We start from the raw sequence: 23,348 nt of genomic DNA on the forward strand, positions 1-23,348 counted from the left end.
TTTAAAATTCTTTGTATTGAAACTCTTATAATAAATTAGAATTAGGATATTCATGTTTGTACCCTGAAAACCTTAACAAAATACATAAGAATAAAAAAAATAACGTTTTAAATTGTCTATATTTTTTTAATATATACGTAAGCTTCTTTTCTACTATCCTGCCATACAGTTTGGTCATAAAACAAAAAAGCTGTGCTAAAAATTGTGCCAAATGATGAAGGTGAAATAATATGAAAATGGTAAGGATTTATCAGAAATTTTGCAAATATATATTTTTCAAGATGCACCAGCAGCGTTTAGAGGTGTTTCTCTAAAACATTTTTGTTAGTAGGGCTATTTTACCATCTCAGAATCTGATGCAAGTTTCTATTCATCTTGCTCTATGATTGGCCACAAACAAACAGTCACTCTCCTCCTATTGGCTAGAAATTAAAAACATTCTTTCTGATTGGTCACAAACAATCACACACTCTCGTCCTATTGGCTAAAAATTATAATGATTCTTTCTGATTTGTCATAAACAAACATACATTCTTCTTCTATTTCCTGAAAATCTGAACATTCTCTCTGATTGGTCAAAAACAAACAAACGTTCTTCTATTGGTTAAAATTCTAAATATTCTCTCTGACTAGTCACAAACTATTGGAAACTCTTCTCTAATTGACTTAAATTCAAAACATTCTTTCTGATTGGTCAAAAACAAACAAATGTTCTTCTATTGTTGGCATAAATTCTAAATATGCTTCAGGATTAGTTACAAAACAAATAGAGACTCTTTTCTTATTGGCAAATTGTAAACTTGCATTTTGATTGGCCACAAAAAAATAGACACTTTCCTATTGGATAGAATTATTAACATTTTCTCTGTTAATCTGTCAGAGATACAATTTTAAGTTTACTTTTATTAAATTTGAATTAAAAATACAGTTACAAGAATAAGATCATCTTTAACACACCCAAAAAGTGGACCCTCGATATATTTTTAGAGTGTCAAGATTTAATTAAATAGATATAAATATTAATCTACTTATCTGAACCATCACTTGCTTTTCTATACAAGGAAGATTAAATTCATAATTTCAATGTTTTAGTATTTTAGTTATTTTTGAATAAGATTTTAAACTTCAATGTTCACAACTTAGTATTAACTTAAATGTTTTGATAATGTTAAAATATTTTTGCAGATTTTAGAAAACATCTCTATATGCATTTTTCAGATTTTCTCACCTAAAAGATATATTTTGGTTTTCTATCTATCTTTATTAGGTACTTGGACGTTTAATTGTAAGACTTTTAAGGACAAATAGCCAAGAGAAATTCCTTGAATTTATAAATCATTTTTTTTAAAGCGAAGCTTTTCTATAATTAGGGTTGGTCCGTCCGTACGTCCGTCACAGAGAGATTGCTCTTTTCGTTAATTTTAATAGGTTAGAATTGTTCTATCGATTCCAAATTTTGCATGGTGATTCCTGTAGTAGTTAGGTACGATTTAGAAAGCGTAGCAACTCTATAAACGTATAACCAGAATGTCCGTACGTCCATTTTAAACATGGTGATTTTTTTACTTTAACAACAAATTTTTATGTGATCTAATCATCCGATTGATCTGATTTTTGGTATATTGATTCCTGGGACAATAAAGTATGATGTTATAAGCAAAGCAACTCTATAATTAAGTCCTAAAAATGTAAGTATGTTCATAAACATTATCCTGTATCAAGCAGTTTTTCAACAAATTTACTTACAATTTTACTTCGACTCTTATACATTTATATTTTGATTATTCAGTTCTTACACTTACAAGTAATAATGTCCGTTTGTCCTACCGTTTCAGTGCTTCGTTTTTATGAATGTTGTCATCTTTATTTTATTGAAATGTTGACTTTTAATTACTGCTCAAATAACTTTCTTGTAAGTAAATGGTATTGTACACAGGAAGGGAGGGAACATTGGGCTGTTTATTACACTAGTTCTCATCCACAAAGATTTATAATAACGTTTTCTTATTCGTTTGTTGATCAACTTTGGGGACTTTTATTGAATTTTGATTGGTTGTTTCATTCCAAACGTTACAACCACTAATTGTATACTACAGTAGGGGTAGTTTTTTTGTGTGTGACATTTTTGGTGTTGTAAGTCAATTTATCACCAATTGTCTTATCCCTTTGTACATCATAATGTTGTACATTAATTTATCATCCATTGTCTTTCCCTAAAGTTCCCTGGGTATCCTAAATATTGGCAGAGAAACAAAGGGTTCTTGAATATTGGACTAAACAATATTCTTCAAATTCTAGGGTTACAGGGATAAGAAAATGGAGGAGAAATTAATCTTTAGCTCAAAGTGTGAAATTTTGACTTTGTTAGTCCATTCAATAATGATTAAACACACAAATAATTTTTGAGTGAAAATGAAAAAAAGAGGGTTGTTCTGACTTAATTAAAACTATTGGTTTTGGCTTTGAATCAAGCAATCAAAACTAAACAAAAGTAACAGAAGTTTCTGACCCAACTAATAAAAAAACGTGGTTACAAAACTTTGGTTACCAGTGTAATTTACAGTCCAATGTCCCCTCCATCCCTGGCCTGGCTCTTATGGATGTTGCCTTCATTGTTATGTTAATCAGCATATCAATGTTCTTATAATACATAATAGCTCTTAACTAAGTTATATAATTTCATAATTTCAAGAATTATTATTATTATCTATATTAACTGTTGACTACACCCCCTAAAGGCCTCTAGGGACACTTTAGGAGGGGGGGGGGGGATCGATCCCAACCCATACTTTTAATTTTAGTTTTAAAAAGAAAAAGTAAAAAAAAAAACATTTTTGGGGTGGTCATTTTGTCAAGGGGCGATTTCTCTCGAGATGGGGGGGTGGGGGTTTAAAACTGTTTAAACTTCTAAATAATTTAAGGTATTGTGGAATTAAAGTAAAAGAAAAGAGGGGGCACGAGCTACATGAAACTTTACCCACTGGGTGGGGACCCTGTGCCGACTTTCAATTGAGTCTTTGAATAGCAAATATCGTCCAAAATATAAACACAACCAAGTCGCTAAAAAAGAGAAGAAAGCTATTTGCAAGCAGGCGAAAAAAGTCCTCATCGCTAGGTCCAGGTTTTTTTGGGTATAGTCCCTTTCGTAACATCGCACCTTATGGGGCGATTCTTCGTATTTTTCACAGCAGCTTTTCTCCTATTTCTAGCCCCTGCGGGGGGCTCTAACCCTGCGGGGCCAATTACCTAACCTTGTGGGGCAATCACCTAACCCAATATAACCTAACCTAACCTAAAATAACCTATAAAACGCAATTTTAAAAATACGACGCCATAAGGGGCGATGTTACGAAAGGGACTATTCCCGGTTTTTTATATGGGTTATACATCTATTGTTATACATTTATTTTTTTGCCAATAAAAATATATAAAATAAGGAAAGGTTTTATGTTCCTCGTTTGTAAAATGATTAAATTAATTTTCCATTATAATTGAATTGTATAAAAGTTCAAATTTCAGCAAATTTCGACAGAAGCAGTGAAAAGTGAGAAGAATTTGATTTGCTTTAAATAAATAAATTTGGTTTTATGTAGCTTACATAATATCAACATGAACTTTTGCTACAGATAGATATATAGATGGTTTGATCTATTGATGGCTGGGTTGATAGATAGATGAATAAATATATAACAGATAGATGGACGCAGGGGCGTCCAAGCTTTTTATTTTGGGGGGGGTAAAATTTTTTTAAGGGGGGGGCAAATCGCTTTTGGAGGGGGTAAAATGGCGCGCGAAGCCCGCCGCAAATTTTTTTTTACCCCCCCCCAAAATTTTTACCCCGGGGGTAAAATTTGCTTGGGGGGGGGGGGTAATTACCCCCCCTGAAACCTGTTGGCAGGGGTAAATTTAGTTTACCCCCCCCCTAAAATTTACCCCCGGGGTAAAATTTTTGGGGTAGGGGTAAATTTTAAATGGGGGGAGTAAAATGAAAAAATTTTTGGGGTTGCCTACGGCACTCCCAAAATCGTTTGGGGGGGGGGGGTAATCGCCCCATTACCCCCCCCCCTTGGACGCCTATGGATGGACGAATGGATAGATAGATGGAAATATATCTAGATGAATAGATGAATAAATAGAGGGAAATGTAGATGGATGGATATGTGGATAGATAGATGAATAGCTAGGTGGATAGCTAGATAGATAGTAAGTAAGATAGCCAGATGAATAGCTAGGAAGATAGCTAGATGGATAGACGGATAAATAGATTTTAGATAAAAAATCGTAGATAGATAGGTAGAAAGATAGATAAATGAATAGATAGAGTTATAGATTGAAATATATAACTAGATAGATAGATAGAGAAATAGTTAGGTATGTATATAGATTGATAAATAAACAGAAGCATGGATAAATAGATAGATGAAAAGGATTACAAACAAAAGTAAAGGCATTCTTGAAATTAAACAATTACTGATTGGTAGATATATAGATAGATAGATAGTTGGAAGGATTACGAACAAAAAGTAGAAGCATTGTTGAAAGTAAACATTTACTGATATTTAGATAGATAAATAATTAGATGCCTGGATAGATAGATAGATAGAAAGGATTAGGAACAAAAAGTAGAAGCATTCTTGAAAGTAAACGTTTACTGATTGGTAGATGCCAGATGGATGGATAGATATATAGATAGATGGATAGATAGATCGATCGATAGATAGATAGATGCATGGATAGATAGATAGATGGAAAGGATTACAAACAAAAAGTAGAAGCATTGTTGAAAGTAAACAATTACTGATTGGTAGATGGATGGATAGATATATATATAGATAGATGGATAGATAGATCGATCGATAGATAGATAGATGCATGGATTGGATAGATAGATAGATGGAAAGGATTACAAACAAAAAGTAGAAGCATTGTTGAAAGTAAACAATTACTGATTGGTAGATGGATGGATAGATATATATATAGATAGATGGATAGATAGATCGATCGATAGATAGATAGATGCATGGATTGGATAGATAGATAGATGGAAAGGATTACAAACAAAAAGTAGAAGCATTGTTGAAAGTAAACAATTACTGATTGGTAGATGGATGGATAGATATATATATAGATAGATGGATAGATAGATCGATCGATAGATAGATAGATGCATGGATTGGATAGATAGATAGATGGAAAGGATTACAAACAAAAAGTAGAAGCATTGTTGAAAGTAAACAATTACTGATTGGTAGATGGATGGATAGATATATATATAGATAGATGGATACATAGATAGATAGATAAATAGACAGATGCATATATAGATAGATAAATAGAAAGGATTACTAACAAAAAGTAGAAACATTGTTGAAAGTAAACAATTACTGATTGGTAAGAAACTTTTTATTAGATTAGTTTGTTAGCGGGTTATCATGTAAAACGGACAACAATATCACTAAGCTTAAGTAATTGCCTATTAGTCTGTCTCTATGTTACATAAGATCTATACAACGGTTAGACCAATAGTTCTACAATTTTTAAGGAAGCTTTGTATAAATAAGGTGTTTTGATATTGCTGCACACCCGATTACAATAAACAAAATTAACCCACTTCTACAGATTATAATTATTGGTAGAAAAGTTTTAATACAGAAAGTTTGTAGAATTCAATCAAGTGCTGCCAACAAAACATGGATTTTTAAATTGTCCCCTACAAGGTTAGGCAGACGACATACTTAATACCGCCGTGACGGTACTTTTTTTTCTCTTCATTCCTTTACACCAATTTATTCAAATTAATACAAAACTAATAACATTTTTATTTATAAAAACCTCAATTTTAATGGTTTTACAATAAAAATATCAAAAGTAGCTGTCTTTGTGGCTACGCGTAGCAAATTTGATATAAAGATCGCTATAAGGTTAGTGGCTGTACCTCTGGCAGCGGCAACGGCAACGGCTACACATTTAAAGATCCAGCTCGGACCAATGTCCCTTCTCTGGATCTCTACAGTACGTACAATAGGATATATAAGTTGGAAAGAATTTTAATGTAAGAGGGAGCTTTAAAATCTGCATCAAATTTTAAGAATTTTTTTTTTATAAAATTCGTTTTTTGTATAATTCTTTATCTAAAAGCGGAAATACGATTTAAGTTAATTAATTTTGACATCTGTGATTGGTGGATTGAATACTTTTTGCGCTCTGATTGGAGAAGCTTAAGTGCCATACATCATTCAACTAATTAGAGCCTAGGTAGTTTTAAATCCACCTATCCTATTGGTCAAAATTTATGAACTTAAATTGTATTTCCGCCTTTAGATAAAGAATTTTACAAAAGAAGAATTTTATAAAAAATCCTTAAAATTTGATGCAGATTTCAAATCTCCCTCTAACATTAAAATTCTTTCCAACTTATATATCCTAACGTACAATAATAATGGATTAAATCGAGCACATAAATATGCAGTCATAAGACTTTTATTGAACTTTGATTAAGGTATTTAGTACAGTCAGACTTAGACTGTAATATTATCCTTTGAATTGGCTCTTAGACAGTTTAAGGCTATTTTTTGCTCCCTTCCTCAACTTTCAAATAAAAGATAAGAGCTATCTTTATTACAAAAAAATGTTATTTTGTATGATAACTTGTTATTGTTTAGTAAGATAGTTTTGTATCCCTCCCTAGCCCAGGGAGGAAGGGATTACTGGACCATAATCCACATTGGTAACCAGATTTTCATTAAATATTTCCTTTGCTTGTTGGATTAAAAACTTTGGGTAATAAGTTTTTACAATTACCTCTAGCAGTAATCTACAAGAGTGGTAACTTTGTCATTTATCATTTGAATGTGCATCAATATATTGCCCATTGTCTTATCCCTTAATATCCCTGCACTACCTTCTTGTTTACACTTTTCTTTTCTTGGTCATAACTTGAGAAAAGCTTTCATAAATAACTTTTTTGTCATATTTTGTAGTTTTCAACCTATCCAAAATATATATATTATTTGTAGGCATCTAAAGGGATAAGACAATGGCCGATAAATTGATGTAAAACCCCAATGATGATACACAAAATTTCCCATTCTGTAAATCACGATTAGTGGTTGAATCGTTTGGACACTTACTGAAGCAACGAATCAAAATTCAATAATAGTGGTTGAGCTAACGAAGAAGAAAACGTTATTATAAATCTTTGGGGACTATAACAGCCTCCATAATTATTTGTAACTTTCTGACATTTATACTGAACTTAACTTAAAGGAACCTCAATAAATTAAGTCATGAAGTATGTAGTCATTATGTAATTAAACTTTCAGTTTCTCGACATTATGTTGATATACACTCACTATGATTATAAACAAAATTACCCCTTAGCCAGAATAAATTATTGTGTGGAAAGTTTGGATACTACTCGTTCCGAGTCAACTAATAAAAGTACTCAAAATTTTGAGACTACCATTTAAATAACGCGATTTAAAACTTTGGGTACCAAAAGGCATTAAAAAATTATGTTTAAATACTTGCATACAATAAATAAACCGAAGACGAAGGATGTCGCTCAAAAAAATTCTGACGTCATAAAATTGAGGAATGAGGAGTGGGAAAGAAAACTATTTAAAAAGAGATGGATAATCCCTCATTTTTATGACGTCACATTGAGCGACTTTCTTCGTCTTTAATAAAATGAACGAAAGATGAAGATAAGTTCCTAAAACCTTCATCTAAGAGTAGTCACCATTTATAAGATCTTAATTCACATACATACACGTTTCTTAAAATTAAAAGATAATTTTGCAAGATTTTTTTAGATTATTTGCACACTTTGTAAGTTATCTGCTGAGCTAGTTATTTGCTCCCTCTAATTACCTCTCTTCGACTCAGGGATTTTAAGGGATAAGACAATGGACGATTGATTGATGCACATCCTCAATTATGATAAGCAAATCTACCTCCTCTCTAGATAAATATCATTGGTGTAAAAGTTTGGACACTGCCAGTTTGCATCAACCAAGGGGGATATCATGTTTATAAAACTTTGGGGACCAGTTTAATTTACAGTCCAATGTACCCCCCATTTCTGCTAATTATCTCTCTTCAACTGAATTCCAAATTAGGATTAGTAAAAGCTGGGCCAATTTTACTTTATGAATTACTAAGAGCTACCCATGGGGAGTAAACTAGCCTAAAACCATCCAAAGACTTACAATAAAAAAGAATAGCCTAAAACTATCTATGACTTTTGAGAAGCTTCAGTAAAAGAAAAGCCCCAATTGGTTCAGTGGCTACTTCAATGTTAACTAACTACTTTATATACTAGCAGTACCCTCTCCAAAAATATGTATAATTCCTCATTGGACCAAGACCTATAAGAAGCTTTACTATAACCTTATCGGTTTGGTAGTTAGCGAGATCTTTGGCTACAGTCACAAAGATACATCCTGTTACTTTTATGTAAGAATGACTAATAAACTTCTGGAATGATTGTAAAAAATAGTCTCGTATTCAATATTTCAGACAATCCACTCATAATGTCATTCCCTCCATAATAAATGCATAGCCCAATACTTAAAAATAATACAGGGTGCGGCACATAAATCCGGACTTTTTTTAAACGGCCATAGCGTCAAAACTACTTGACCAATCAGGACGTTTGACTCCACTATAAAAAGCTTAGGTAATGACCTTTTAGCACAAAAAAATCTTTGGACAAAAATGGACAGATGGACGTGTATTACGAGCTGGCTGCGTATATGTTCAACAAGGCAGATTCCAAATGCGCTGGTGGTTTAATCTTGATTCTCGACTAGGGCCCACTAAATCTGACCTCAGCCCATCTGTAGGTGAGATAGGCATATGAAACTTGCTGGAGATACTGTTAGATACATAAGTAAGACACAAAAAAAAGACTAGAGCTCTCTATCTGAAATGGCTTGGCCTTAGTACTCCAGCAAACTGAAACGTGTCAGATTTTAAGATGCCAAAATGCAAAAATCTTGAAAAAATGTTAATATTTCTCGGTTCTCGATGTCAGGGACCCATTTGGAACATTAAAGCTAATTTTAGACTATGGATTGCGCTGATAACCCTAGCTGAATCGTCGTGCCATTTCCAAAAAGGTATAAAACGTTGTTATAGCTCAACTGTGGTCCAAATAAGAGCCTCCGTGTCTAAGGGTAGCTTGAAAGTTGGGTTAATTTGAATCCTGCAGTTACTCACGTTTCTATGGAAATGCGGCCTCCTAGCAGCCTGATCTTAATTCAATGGACTTTTAGGCCTAAGGCTACTTTGAAGCATGCACCAATAGACGTGCCCATATCACAAAGACCTCCCTCATTGCCACTATCAAGGAGAACTTTGCCAGCTTGGACAGGTACATTTTGACCTGGGCCGGCGGTTGAGGAGGCGGGTAGAGGCGGCGAATGAGACTGGTGGTCATTTTTTGAATAATCTAATAGTCAAATACCTCTAAGTTTTTAAAATTTAACAAAATCTTTAAAATGGATGATTTTATGTTCATTTGTTAAAAAATTTGAAAAAGTCTTGATTTATGTGCCGCACCCTGTACATAAGACAGTAATTAAAATATTGTTCAATATTTAAAAATCATTTTTGGCAGATAGACATGCAATTATGAAATAGAAAATAAGGGCTCGGCAGCTGCACTTCAGCCGTGACTAAGCCTTAGATTTGGATGCTTTAAAACTTTTTTTAAAAATAGGTTTCAACTTCCAGCTAATTTTTAAAATTATAAAAGTTGGATTTTAATGAGACTTACAGGCGGCAGAAAACAAAGTTGCCAAGCTCTGTTGAAAATATTATCTTATTCTGTTATCTAAAAGAAATTGAAAAAAAGGTATACAAAAATACAACCATTTTTAAATATAGACACTTAATAACTTTATGGAAAGACCAAAAAAGATATTTCTTATACTTTTTTTTTCAAACAAAAATAGAAAAATCTTATAAAGGCCCACATACATACTTCTAATTTTGTCAGCTTAAATTTGGGAAAAGGTGAAACCTTTGTTATAGGGATACGAAAAACTCCTTTTTTTTTTACATTTTTAAGGATCCAACTTCAATTTTCATTATCAAAGTTTATGAATAAAAAGACAACTTTTTACTGAGGTGAATGCTTTATCAAGGAGGCTAGAGGTTAAATATTTATAATTTGATTAGACATCATTCTACTTAAAAGGACAGTTTTACTTTTTTTTTCTTTCTCCTTTCCATATCAATATGCATATATCTCGACCTCAGGAGTCCTAACCATGCAGGTCCCTTATAACCCTTATTTAACCTAACCTAATTAATATAAAAATATGGGATATTCCAGAAAGATTTAGCCTTTAGTCGATTAGACAGTAAACAATAAATTGTATGAATAAGCAATGATTATGTGGTAAGCCGAAGCGTTTCAGCTTACCGGTTGCGAGTTCGAATCCAACGAGCCCCTAGCCTTGAAGAATTCTACCAATAACAAACTAGCAGGATTTACTCATACAGAAATTATATTTAAACTGAATACATTTACAATGGGTGATTACTATATATACAAAAATAGATGATAACAATAAGTTAGGTTTGAAGGGGGTGTGGGGAGACAAGGGCGTAGCCCGCGGCGGTAGGCATCTGTGGGGTAAGCTGCAGTAAAGGGGAAGGTAACCACCTCCCGGTAGGATAGTTGCCTGAGGGGCGCGGGGTTGCTAAGTGGCCGTGTCCCTCCCCCATTTAGCCAGTCCAATCTGACCGCTGCCGGTGGGGTCATCCGCGGTCATGAGGTGAATGGTGATAATAGGATTAGTGCAGAAGGCTTGACTTGATAAGCCACTGCGTAGCAACTCTGTAAAATGCCCGTCCGTATGCTGCCGTCTTACCACAACCTCCCCTTCAAGGGCTGCGGGGCCTCTGAGCCACCAGGCCTTGAACCATGGGAGACGGCAGCCTCTCCCTGGGGCACAGCTCGGTGTAGGACAGCCCTGGCTATACAGGCTCCTCGGGACACACGTTGCTCGGTCTGGCTGTGGTTGGATATCAGCATTGTCAGCTCCCGGTTGGCTCCCAGCTGAGGGTTGGCGACGGCCAGACCTCGGCGTTGGAAATTAGGCCTTGTCTGCAGGACTATCTCTGTCTCGGCTGGTAGCTGAACACGGAGGCCTAGGCTCACTCTAGAGGCTCCCAAGGGGGGGACAACGATGGTAGAAGGCGCGTAGAACTCCATAGGGGCGCCCATCTTGTCCAGGTTGCTCGGCCTCTTAGCTCCCACCTGAATGGGGACGGCTGTCATCTGGAGGGGGCACATTGATTCTGCTTCACCCTCTGGGGCCGCAACTTCCATCTCAGTGGCCACTTCTCCTCCTGAAGGCTCGCTGCTGGCAGGTAGGGGCTCCATGTCCACGTCAGGGTTCCAGACTGCATCCATAGGTGGTTCTGGGGCCGGCGGCGCCAGCGGTGGTTCGTTGGGTTGGTGCTGCAGGTTCTCTTCCACCGGGTCACGATCCTGGCCGCTAGGCTGTGGGGCGGCGGCTGCCGGCTGGTACACTGGAAACTGTCCTGGTTCACTAGATGGCAACGCCGCAGCTCCGGCCGGCAGCTCAGTGGCGTCTTCGTCGCCGTCCAGGTCGTCTTGGATGTCCGTTGGAATCTGCTGGGCGGTGACATCTCCTGTGTATTTGCGCAGTCGGCCGACATGCGCGGTGATTTCCGAGATCTTGGCTGTTGGAGAGGCGGGTCTGATGACGTAGTGGACGTCCGTGGCCCGTCTCACTATCTTCCAGGGGCCAGTCCATCTCTTGGTAATCTTGGCTGATTTCCCTGGCACCAGGCAGGGGGCCAGATACCAGACCAGGTCTCCAACCTCATACTTGGCCGTGCCTTCGTAAGCGGCCGCGCTCCTTCGGATGGTTCCCTCCTCTCGCTGCTGGATTGCGTCATACACAGCGTGGTATCGTTGCAGGAGGGCTTGGACGTTGGCTGGGACTGAGGCATATTCAGTGTCTGGCAGCCGGAGTACCAGGTCCACCGGGAGCTTGGCCTCTCTCCCAAAGTAGGCCAGGAAAGGGGTCACGCCCGTGGACCTGCAGGCCTTGGTGTTGTAGGCGAAGGCGATAGCAGGCAAGTGTGGCTCCCAGTTGTTGTCGTCTCTATCCAGGAACAGCCGCATGCCTGTGTTGAGCGTTCGATGGAACCTCTCAACCCGGTTGGACTGCGGGTTGTAGGGCGGTGGATGTGTCAGGCCAATCTCGAGCTTGGAGGCTAGTTCCTTGAATACCTGGCCAGTGAACTCCATCCCATTGTCGGAGTGGATCTTCAGGGGGCATCCGAACGTGGCCAGGTGGCGGTGCAGTAGGGTCTCGGCCACCGTGAGGGTGCGCTTGTTGGGGATGGCGTAGAGGCTGACAAACCGGCTGAACCCATCCTGACAGGTGAGGATGTAACGGTTCCTGGCTGGCGTCTCTGGTAGGGGCCCCACCAGATCAATGAACAGGACTTGCTGTGGATACCCCTGCCGGGAGGGCACGTGTATTCCTAACTTCAGCCTCTCCTTGGTGACCTTCTGTACGCACTCAGGACAAGTCTGGACCATCAGGCGGACGTCACGGGACAGGTTGGGCCACCAGAAATGCATGGCGACGCGGGCGATAGTGGCGTCCATCCCATAGTGCCCAGCCATGGGGGCTCCATGGGCCAGGAAGAACGTGTCCTGCTGGAGGGCCGAAGGCAGCAGGTATCTTGTCCTCTCCCCTGTCAGTGTCTGGTCGGTGGTGGTGAGGCAGCCATGCTCGTCGAGTCCAAGGGCTGCGAAGCGGCTGGCGTACTGCTGCTCGTCCCGGTCCTTGCCCCGTAGCTCAGCCTTAGTTGGGGCTTTCCCGTCGGCCACCCACTGGCGGACACGGAGCAGGAGGGGATCCTGGGTCTGGGCTTCTAAGACTCGTGCCGGATCCAGCCGTGCTGCGGAGGGTCTGCCAGCTGCGGGCTCCCCTAGCTGGCAAAGGTGATGGAGATATTCAGCCTGTTCTGCTAATTCTTCGGCGGATGCTGCCGGCATATTGTCATCCTCCCGGCGGCTGAGGGCGTCAGCGTTGGTATTCTGGGTGCCGGGACGATGGCAGACAGTGAAGTCTAGGGCCGCTAGCTCCTCCTGCCAGCGGGCCACCATCCCTGTGGATGCGTTCAGTGACTTCATCTGTAGCAAGGCTGAGGAATCAGTGTTGATCTTGAAGCTGCGGTAGGACAAGATGCCGTGGAATTTCCGGATCCCATACATGATGGCGGCCATCTCTCCCTTCCAGGACGGATAGCGGGTCTCGGGGTCGGTCGTCTTGCGCCCCACGGCGGCAATGAGCCTCTCCTTGCCGTCCTGGCATTGGCTGAGGATGGCAGAGATGGCCCGGCTGCTGTAGTCCGTGGTGAGCTGGAACACGGCTGGTAGGTCGAACCTGGGTGGCGCTCGGATGGGGGCTTGGCGAAACTTGTCCTTGAGCTGTACCAGCTGGGCTTCCATCTCGGCTGTCCAGGTCAGTGTCCTGGCCGTTTTCTGCTGGTTCATCTCGTAGGTGAGGTCGGCATACTCCGGGATGAACAAACGGTAGTAGCCAAAGAACCCCAGGAGCGCCAACAGGTCCTTGGGGGTGATGGGGGCCGGCCAGTCAAGGATGCGGTCAATATAATCCTCTTGCATGGCTATCCCCTCACGGCTGAGGGTGTGGCCCAGATAGTCTACCTTGGCTCGGAACAGCTTGGTCTTGGAGGGCTTGAGGCGGATTCCTCCCCTGCGGTGGGCTTCCAAGACTTCCCGGAGCCTAGCCAGGTGGGCCCAGGTGTCGTTGTGAAAGGACAGGACGTCATCAAGATATGACTGGAGGTTGGCCGTGCCCAATGGGTTCAGGACCCCTGCAATGAACCTGGAGTAGACAGATGGTGCGGTGGCTAGGCCAAAGGGCATCCTTTTCCATTGGTACAAGCCCCTGGGGGTGGTGAAGGCGGTGCAGGGCCGGCTATCCTCGGACACTCAGATGGTGTAGTACGCAGCCACCGCGTCTAAGGCACTGTAGACGCGGTGTCCCCCAGCTCGTTCTACCAGCTGCTGGATCTTGGGCAAGGGGTAGCTGTCCAGCTCAAGGCACTTGTTGAGGGCCCTGTAGTCGACTGCCCAGCGGGTGCTCCGAGTGCATCAGACCGCGACTTGACGGGCCTGGTCTCGGACTTGGCAGGTTGGATTGCTGTGGGGCCTAGGTAGAGAGGGCCAGGTGGACACGGCTGGCCGTTGATAAAGGTATCAGCGGAGAAGATAGGCTCTGGAGGGCTGGAAATCTTGGGGAACGTCGTTGGCAGGCTCTCCAGAGGCACCTTGGGCACTGGGGGCACTCCCATGGCTAGCAGGTTGGTCCCCCTGTGGGCGTTCAGTGCAGCATCCACCCAATGCATGCCTTTCTCGACTACGCGCGGCTGCTCCGGCAGTGGGCCTGGCAGAGGCCCCTCGTAACTCAACTCTCTCTCGGCTGTCTCCCGGTCTATGGGGACGCCACGGAGTGGGATAAACTCCCCACGCACCCACAAGCAGGGGGGTTGCATGTCAAAACAGAGCCTAGTTCCGAACTCCTTGAGAAAGTACCCCCCTAAGTTCAGGGGGTGTGAGAGGTTCCGTACCACGGTCACGTGGTACAGATGGAGTATAAGAGTGTGTGAGACTGCCATATATAATTCATATAACTTTCCAATTACCTGAAGGGGCTGCCCTTCCTCATTAGCAGTCAGGATCTGGGTGTTGTCTGGAACCAACATCCTCTGCACGCCCATTGCGTGCATGAGGTGCTCAGAAATAACAGCGGACCCTGGTACACGGTTGCCAGAATCTACCATGGCGTCAACCTGTACGTGCTGGGCAGGGTCAGGAGTAGGGAACCTCACCCTGATATGGCAGGGGAAGTGGAGGTCCTGCCCTTGAGACAAGGGGGCCTCCCGCTCGGCTGGGGTCGGGCGAAATTTCGGCGGTGGCCGAACCGCAGCTATGGTGCTATCGCCTACCATAGTGTGTGTAAACCTTTGGTGGTGGCTTACACTGTAGCTTCGAATCACTAGAGCTTATCAATTATCACTGGGTCAACAATTTTATATTTTATCACTTGGTTGACATTTATAAACACTTATGTGTAGTTATCACTAGGAGCTCTAAGTGTGATTCTGGAAGCAATGGCAGCAGGGAATGTCCGTCCTGCAATCGTCGATGGGTGGCGGCGGCAGGGAATGTCCCGTCCTGCAGCGCCGCGGGTTCGAATCCCGAAGGGTGGCGGCAGGGGATGGCCCGTCCTGCAGCGCCTTGGGTTCGAATCCTGGGAGGTAACGGCAGGGAATGTCCCGTCCTGCCGCACCTTGGGCTCAAATTCTGCTATCCGTCGCAGTGGTAGGCCTTACTTGTGTGCTGAAGCTTTGCAGCCACACATTGCCTTCTCAGGGAGACCAGCTACGCAGCTGTCCATCTCGTAGGTTTGGCCTGGGTGTCCTGGGGCTTGTCCCAGCTACACTTGCCAAATTAGACTCAGTTCTGTAGCCGTCTGAGCTAAATTATCCGATTACTGTGGCTGCGCACCTAGCGCTACTCCCGCACGGTACGGAAAAACGCCGTAAACTGGCGCTTTTAGCAGGCTAAATCTGCTTGCCGTAGGCCAGAGGCCTACATAATGCGTTCAAATGATGGAAAATCGACCTAAAAAGGCCGTCTCGCGGGTTAGTTGGCTTCTTAATTGGCGGCTGACTGTCCCCTTACTTGCAAAAGGGTCCAATCAGAGGTAGAATTGGCTAGTTTTTTGCAGGGCTCGATTGAAACACGCTGACACCAAGTTGTGGTAAGCCGAAGCGTTTCAGCTTACCGGTTGCGAGTTCGAATCCAACGAGCCCCTAGCCTTGAAGAATTCTACCAATAACAAACTAGCAGGATTTACTCATACAGAAATTATATTTAAACTGAATACATTTACAATGGGTGATTACTATATATACAAAAATAGATGATAACAATAAGTTAGGTTTGAAGGGGGTGTGGGGAGACAAGGGCGTATCCCGCGGCGGTAGGCATCTGTGGGGTAAGCTGCAGTAAAGGGGAAGGTAACCACCTCCCGGTAGGATAGTTGCCTGAGGGGCGCGGGGTTGCTAAGTGGCCGTGTCCCTCCCCCATTTAGCCAGTCCAATCTGACCGCTGCCGGTGGGGTCATCCGCGGTCATGAGGTGAATGGTGATAATAGGATTAGTGCAGAAGGCTTGACTTGATAAGCCACTGCGTAGCAACTCTGTAAAATGCCCGTCCGTATGCTGCCGTCTTATCACAATTATGTTAATAAACAAAATTATTCAATTTATTGTTTCAAAGAGAACACAATGTCCCTTGCCTCCTAGGAACTTATCACACATGTGCAGAATTGGTCAGCTGAATCTGAATTGCCGAATGTGTACACAGTTTCCTCATCCTATCTCAATATTTACTACTAGCTGAAAAAGCTTTAAAAAAAATCTAAAAAAATAGAAAAATTTAAATTTTGAATGTATAATGTATAAATCGTTTATACATTCAAATTTAGATTTTTTTTTGGAAATTTGAAGAATTTTAGCAATAATAAATATTGAGATAGGATGAGGACACACCGAGGAAATTGTGTACACATTCGGTAATTCAAATTCAACTAATCATAGAATTTGTTTCTTGTCGATATGTTAATTTAAAATGTGTAAAGAAGTATGAGCCAGTAGTGTCCTTTTATCAACATTTTTTTGCCTGTTTTATGACATTATCATTGTGGGGGATTGAACACGCAATCCTTTCATATTTTAAACACTTGCGACGTCGGTAATGATAATGCATCAACATAAATGTAATTGTGTTTTTAGATAATGATTCCCAGGACAACAAGGTACATTGTTATAAGCGGAGCATCTGTACCATAAAGTCCTAAAATTGTAAGTATGTCCTTAAACAATGTCCTGTAAATAAGCATTTTTGTTTAGACATATTTAGATTCTGTTAGTAGCGTAGCTAATCTGTAAATATATCAGTCTATTTGTCCGCTTTTCAATCACATGCCTATTTGGTGTAAGCTGATTGCCTCAGCTGCTATTTGAGACAGACTTAAGTTCGTTTATTTCTTTGATTTTTAGAAGAAGAAAAAATATTAGTTCTACATCTTTTTAAAAACTAATTTGATTCATTTTGAATTTTGACGAGGAAGGGAGGGCTCTCATTAAACTGTTAGATATACTGGTACCCAAAGTTTCATGCACATATTTTCTTATTTGTTGGCTCAAAACTATGGTTACGTTTGTTTGATTTTGATTGGTTGTTTTAAAACTAGTAGTGTCTTAAATATTCGAATAATAATACTTTTTTCTTCACCAATGCACACTGGTCCGAAAACGGAGATTTGGGTCAACAATTCGTTTTTAGCCGTATTTTGGCCAATTTTGATGCCCAATACGGCAAAATGGGGGTTTTAGGGGCCAGGGAGTCCATTTATGAGAAAAAAAATATATGACCTCGAAGATCAAAGACCGTTAAAATGACCTTTAAAGTCTGATTTTTGCCGTTCTCGAGGTTTTATTGGACATTTAGGGCGGGAAGGAGTTGTCAAATCAAGAAGACTCTGAAATACTTTTTTGTAGACAATTGCATTGGCTAAATATCATGTGAAGTAAAAATTTTTGTAAGTACAACCAGTTTTTCACTAGCTGCAAATTTCAAATTTGCGCGTTTTTAATTTTTAATATCTTGATTATTTTATCTAAATTTTCTTGATTTAATCCATTTAGAAAATATTATATTTTAAATCATTGTTATTTCATCTTACTAAAGGCTAATAAAATTAGAGCATATTTTATAAGGATGCGTTTGTTTGGGTGTTTGAATGTGTGTTTGAATGTGTGTGTGTGTCTCTCCTCACTCTACGCTACGACATAAACAAGGTGCGGATGCATACAGACACAAACACACACACACGAAGACGAAAGAGTAGGCTGAAAGAATAATATCAATTATATGAATATAAAACAATAAAATTGACATTTAGAAATTTATTTTAACTAATCTACATGAGATATAACAGATTTTTATACTATTTAGCTATTTCGTATGTTTTCATTTTGTTTCTCAGATATTACTCCGCAAAAATAGATCCTTCCCCTCTCTATGCGTTCGGAATAATTTTAAATTACAACATCGATGAAATTTAATCGATCTAATAGTTTTTAAGATATTGCACAAAACGAACAAAATCGGATGCCATATATCGTGAAATATGAAACCAATTACAATATCAACAAATTCTCTTTATTAAACATGCGCGAAAATCAGAGAATACTCAATAAGAAAATTTTGCCAAACTTACCCTTATCTTAAAAACTGAGAAAAAAACCACATTTTTGCATTTTGTACCATTTTTTGTGTTATAAATAATTTTTGAACTTATATAGGACTTATTTTAGTTGGACAATTTCCAACATGCGGATATTTGATTTTATCAGATTTAAGCAAGTATAGCCAATTTAACAATGTCAATAATACGTTCTTAGATTTTAGAGTTCTGCAGCTTTGGCCCCAAATTATTTCAAAAAACATATTATCAACATGGGTTGATATTTAAAATATAGGTGGCCCAGGATGTCTTTGAAGGCTGGCAGGTCAACTTTTGTCTAAATTGATGGGTAGGAAAAATTGTTGACCCCTCCAGACCAGTGTGCAATGGTTAACATGGATGTACAACTTTTCGTCTATTGTCTTGTCCCTTAAGATCCCAGGTAAATATAGACTTTTAGATTATGAAGAATTCTTGTTCCTAACAAGGATGACAACATCCATAAAAGCGAAGCACTGAAACGGTAGGACAAACGGACATTAACATTTGTATAGTGTCAGAACTGAATAATCAGGATATATTTAAATGTATAAGAGTCGAAGCAAAAAGGACATTTTTTGAAAAACTGTTTGATACAGGATAATGTTTATGGACATACTTACATTTTTTAGGACTTTATTATAGAGTTGCTTCGATTATAATATTGTACTTTGTTGTCTCAGGAATCAATATACCAATAATCAGATCACATAAAAGTTTGCTGTAAAAAAAGTAGAAACATCAACATGTTTAAAATGGACGTACGGACAATCTGGTAACGGTTATAGAGTTGCTATGCTAAATCATACCTAACTACTACAGGAATCACCAGAATAATTCTAACATGCCTAAATTAACTAAAAAAGCTATTCGTCTCTGACGGACGTACGGACCGACCCTAATTATAGAAAAGCTTCGCCTTTAAAAAAAGGTAAATAAATATAAATAAATGGTCATAAATATTAAATACATTGTTTACTCTTGATAATAGGCCAGACTAAACAAATACAGTGACAGATACCAATAAGACTAAGAGTGTACTCAAATGTAAAAAGTACAAGGGCAATTATAACCACTGTAATACTGCTTCTGAAAGATTAAGTGTCAGAACTGAATATACAAAATATAAATGTATAAAGTTTTGCCAAAGAAGTTGTATCAACTTTTTTGCTTTTTATTTAAGATAGCTAGCCGGTCCTTTCAGTAAGTAGTAGATGTAAAATTTTTCATAGAATTCAGATATGCAATCGGTTTTTTTTGTAGACCTCTTATTTTTTAAGTAATTTAAGTTTTTTTTAAAAATAATTAAGTCGGTTTTAAGGTACTAAAACGCAACAAAATAAAAGAAGGAAATAGCCAGTATAAACAAAAATAGTAAGATCTATAATTTGACACCTTACTTTTAAAATTCTGTTGAGTAATTGTTGAAAAAATCTATTTTTTTAACCTCGGTTTAATCAAAACATTAAACCTAAATATTTTCTCATACAGACAAAAAAAATATGGGTTCATATATACCATTAGAATGAGAAAAATAATATGAATCCATTGTAAGCAAAATTGAAAAAGTTTAAAAAAATTGTAATAAAAAATAGAAAAAATAAAAAAGTTATTTTAAGAATTGTAACTACTAAACTAGCCAATCACAAATCGCAAAAATTGACGAATCGGGAAGCTTAATCTATAAAATTAACCTATAGAATTGCCAGAAAAAAAGGAGAACGTTCATACAATATATACAATAGATACTACAATAAATATAGTGATATTAAAGAACATGTAAAGAATGAAAAATTATGAACAAATATGCATCAGTCTGTTTATAAACTTCAAAACAATGCAGTTAAAAATACATTATTGTTTCTTGTGTTTAAAAAATATCTGCTACATTGCATTGTCTTTTGTTTAGGTTTTGTTCAGGTTTGGTTCAAGCTAACCCTTTAAAGCCGAAAATTATGATTCTTAAAATAAACTTATTTTTTTTATTATAGTTTTATAAAACTTTTTCAATTTTGCTTAGAATAGATTCGTAATATTTTTCTGATTCTAAAGGTATATATGAACCCATGTTTTTTATGTCTGTTTGAGAAAATATTTAGGTCTAAAGTTTTTATTAAACCGAGGTTAAAAAAATAGATTTTTTCAATAATTACTCAACAGAATTTTAAAAGTAAGGTGTCAAATTAAAGATCTTACTATTTTTGTTCATACTGGCCATTTTCTTCTTTTATTTTGTTGCATTTTAGTACCTTAAAACCGACTTAATTATTTTTAAAAAAAACTTAAATTACTTAAAAAATAAGAGGTCTACAAAAAAACCGATTGCATATCTGAATTCTATAAAAAAAATTTACATCTACTACTTACTGAAAGGACCGGCTAGCTATCTTAAATAAAAAGCAAAAAAGTTGATACAACTTCTTTATACCTATATTTGTTGCAAAACTTCTTAAATACAGAATACTGTTTAAGGACATATATATTGACATTTTTAGGATTTGGTTATAGAGGTGCTTTGCTTATGATATTGCAACTTATTGTAATTGGAATCAGTACTCCAAAAATCGAATCATTCAGATGACTAGATCACATAAAAATTCTGGTAAAGATTATAGAGTTACTACGCTTTCTTACCGAACTACAACAGGAATCACTATGCAAAGTTTGAAATCGATAGAACAATTCTATCAAGTCTAAATTAACGAAAAAAGCTATCTGTTCAAGACGGACGGACGTATGGACAGACCGACCCTAATTATAGAAAATCTTTGCTTTTAAAGATGTGAAATGATATTTTATCATTGGCAAAAAAAATTTCCTCTAATTTCTCATTCAAAAATAAAATTATATGTGTGATAGTAGTCTTCGGTTTTTAGACTTTTCCCGCTTTTATCTGAGATGAAGATGTCCAAAATCGACCCACCCTATTGTACATTATATGCACTGTACAAAATAGGACCTTGAATTTAAAGGTCAGACACAAATATATTTTAATAAAAAGAGAAAATATTTGAAGGCCAAAAAAGTAAGAATGAATCCACAAGAAGGAAAAATAATAAAGTTTTACAGACAATATATACAATGCAAAGTATAAGGATGTCTCTTCGTCTGTCTGTCAATCCGTTTGTCAGTTTGAATGCCTGTCTGTCCATCTAAAATTTAACATCTCGTAAACTGCTGATTTGATCAGGTAGTGCTTTTAATGGCATATCCAATAGTCATATGGTGGTTTTTACCCCCCCGAAAAAAATATCCCCTCCAATTTTTGTATGTTTTATTTTCTTTGATAGTAATTTGGGCAGTGGACGTTGAGTGATTTACGTACAACCCCAATAAAAATAAACATAATATCCCCTTCTGTAAATTGAAATCAATGATGAATACTGAAGGTTTGTACAACCCAATCCAACTCTAACAAATGATAGATAATGTTTATAGGATTTTGGTACATACTGGAATAAAATGCAGGCAGTTGTCCGCTTCTCCATAAGAAAACTATAATTCTAATTAAATTCAAATTAGGAAAATTTATCATGAATGTGTAGGATAAGTAAATTTAGGAAACATTTTTTTTCTTCAATTAACTATAGTTTTCTAGTAAATAATAATGAGAATAAATGCTACATACTAAAGTATTAGAAATATATCTGTATGTTAGCAAAGATCTCGGAAACTAATGCACAAATTGTTCCAAACGCTATGCGTGAAAAGTGATTTTCACTGCTGCTAAATAAAATAGACAGCTGATTTTTTTATAATGATTTTCTGCTCCAATCAGCATCCAATCTACCATTCACATGGTCCGTCGGTCATTACTTATTTCATAAAGGTTTCATGATTTCATGATTTATTGTATATTCTCTTTTTTATGACAGCTGTACTTATTTCCTTTAACGTTCTGTGCTTTGCTACTTATGAATGTTGCGAACCATGTTTAAAATCAAGTTTTTTTCATTAACCTATCCCATTACCCCTGAAAGTTAAAGAGCAATAAAATACAGAGAAAGATTAATTGACGACAAATTAAAATACTTTCAACACAATTAGATTACAGAAAATCCAGGGAGGGAGAGGACATTAGGCTATAAATTAAATTGGTCCCCAAAGTTGTGTATCATGGTGTAACCTTCGTTGGCTTCAGGGGTAGCCAGTCTAACCAACAATTCTACAAAAAATCACGAAACCTTATGGTTCATGTAAGTGAAGAGGAGTGGGAAAGAAGGTGAAGGAAAAGGGGAAGGGGGTTGTGGGGAATTTTCCTTTAGAGTTGTTTGTCAGAATATCATTCCCTTGTCCCTGGTCGGCTTAAGGATTTCATTAAATCTTGATATGTTGCTACAAACTTACGTTGTAATAGCTTTTCCGAACATAAATCTATTCTACAGAAGGGACAATTTTGTTTATAATAATTTGTGCTGTCAATTGTCTTATCCCTTAAAATCCCTGACAAAACCCCTGAATGTAGAACATTAGAAATGAAAGAAACAAGGATGACAACATCCATAAGTAGCGAAGTACATCTAATTCATTGATGTACAAACGGACTAGTAAAATGAAGAAAACCATGTTAAATGTTTTAATAATGTCAAACTGCACTTTAGGGTCCTTAAGGAGACAGCGCAAAATAGCACAAAAAAATGACGCCATACAATAAAGTTGTCCAATAAGAGGCCAGTATAAATTGTAAATGACCAATGAAAAAATATAATATCGCCTCTCATTGGTTATATTTATCGTTTGACGTCATTTTTTGGTGCCATTTTGCTATGTCTGGTATTTAAGTCGTAAGCAGCCCTAAACTTGTTTTACTTAGAAATACTTTAATATAAAAAAAGGTATCTAACTATACCAGAACAATATTAGGGTATAGTCCTTTCCACGACATCCCTCCATAAGGAGCGATTCTTCGTATTTTTAAAATGACTTTTTATAGGTTATTTTAGGTTAGGTTAGGTTATATTGTGT

The sequence above is a fragment of the Acartia tonsa genome, chromosome 9, assembly GCF_053477335.1.
Source record: "Acartia tonsa isolate MP-2025a chromosome 9, ASM5347733v1, whole genome shotgun sequence".
Taxonomy (NCBI): domain Eukaryota; kingdom Metazoa; phylum Arthropoda; class Copepoda; order Calanoida; family Acartiidae; genus Acartia; species Acartia tonsa.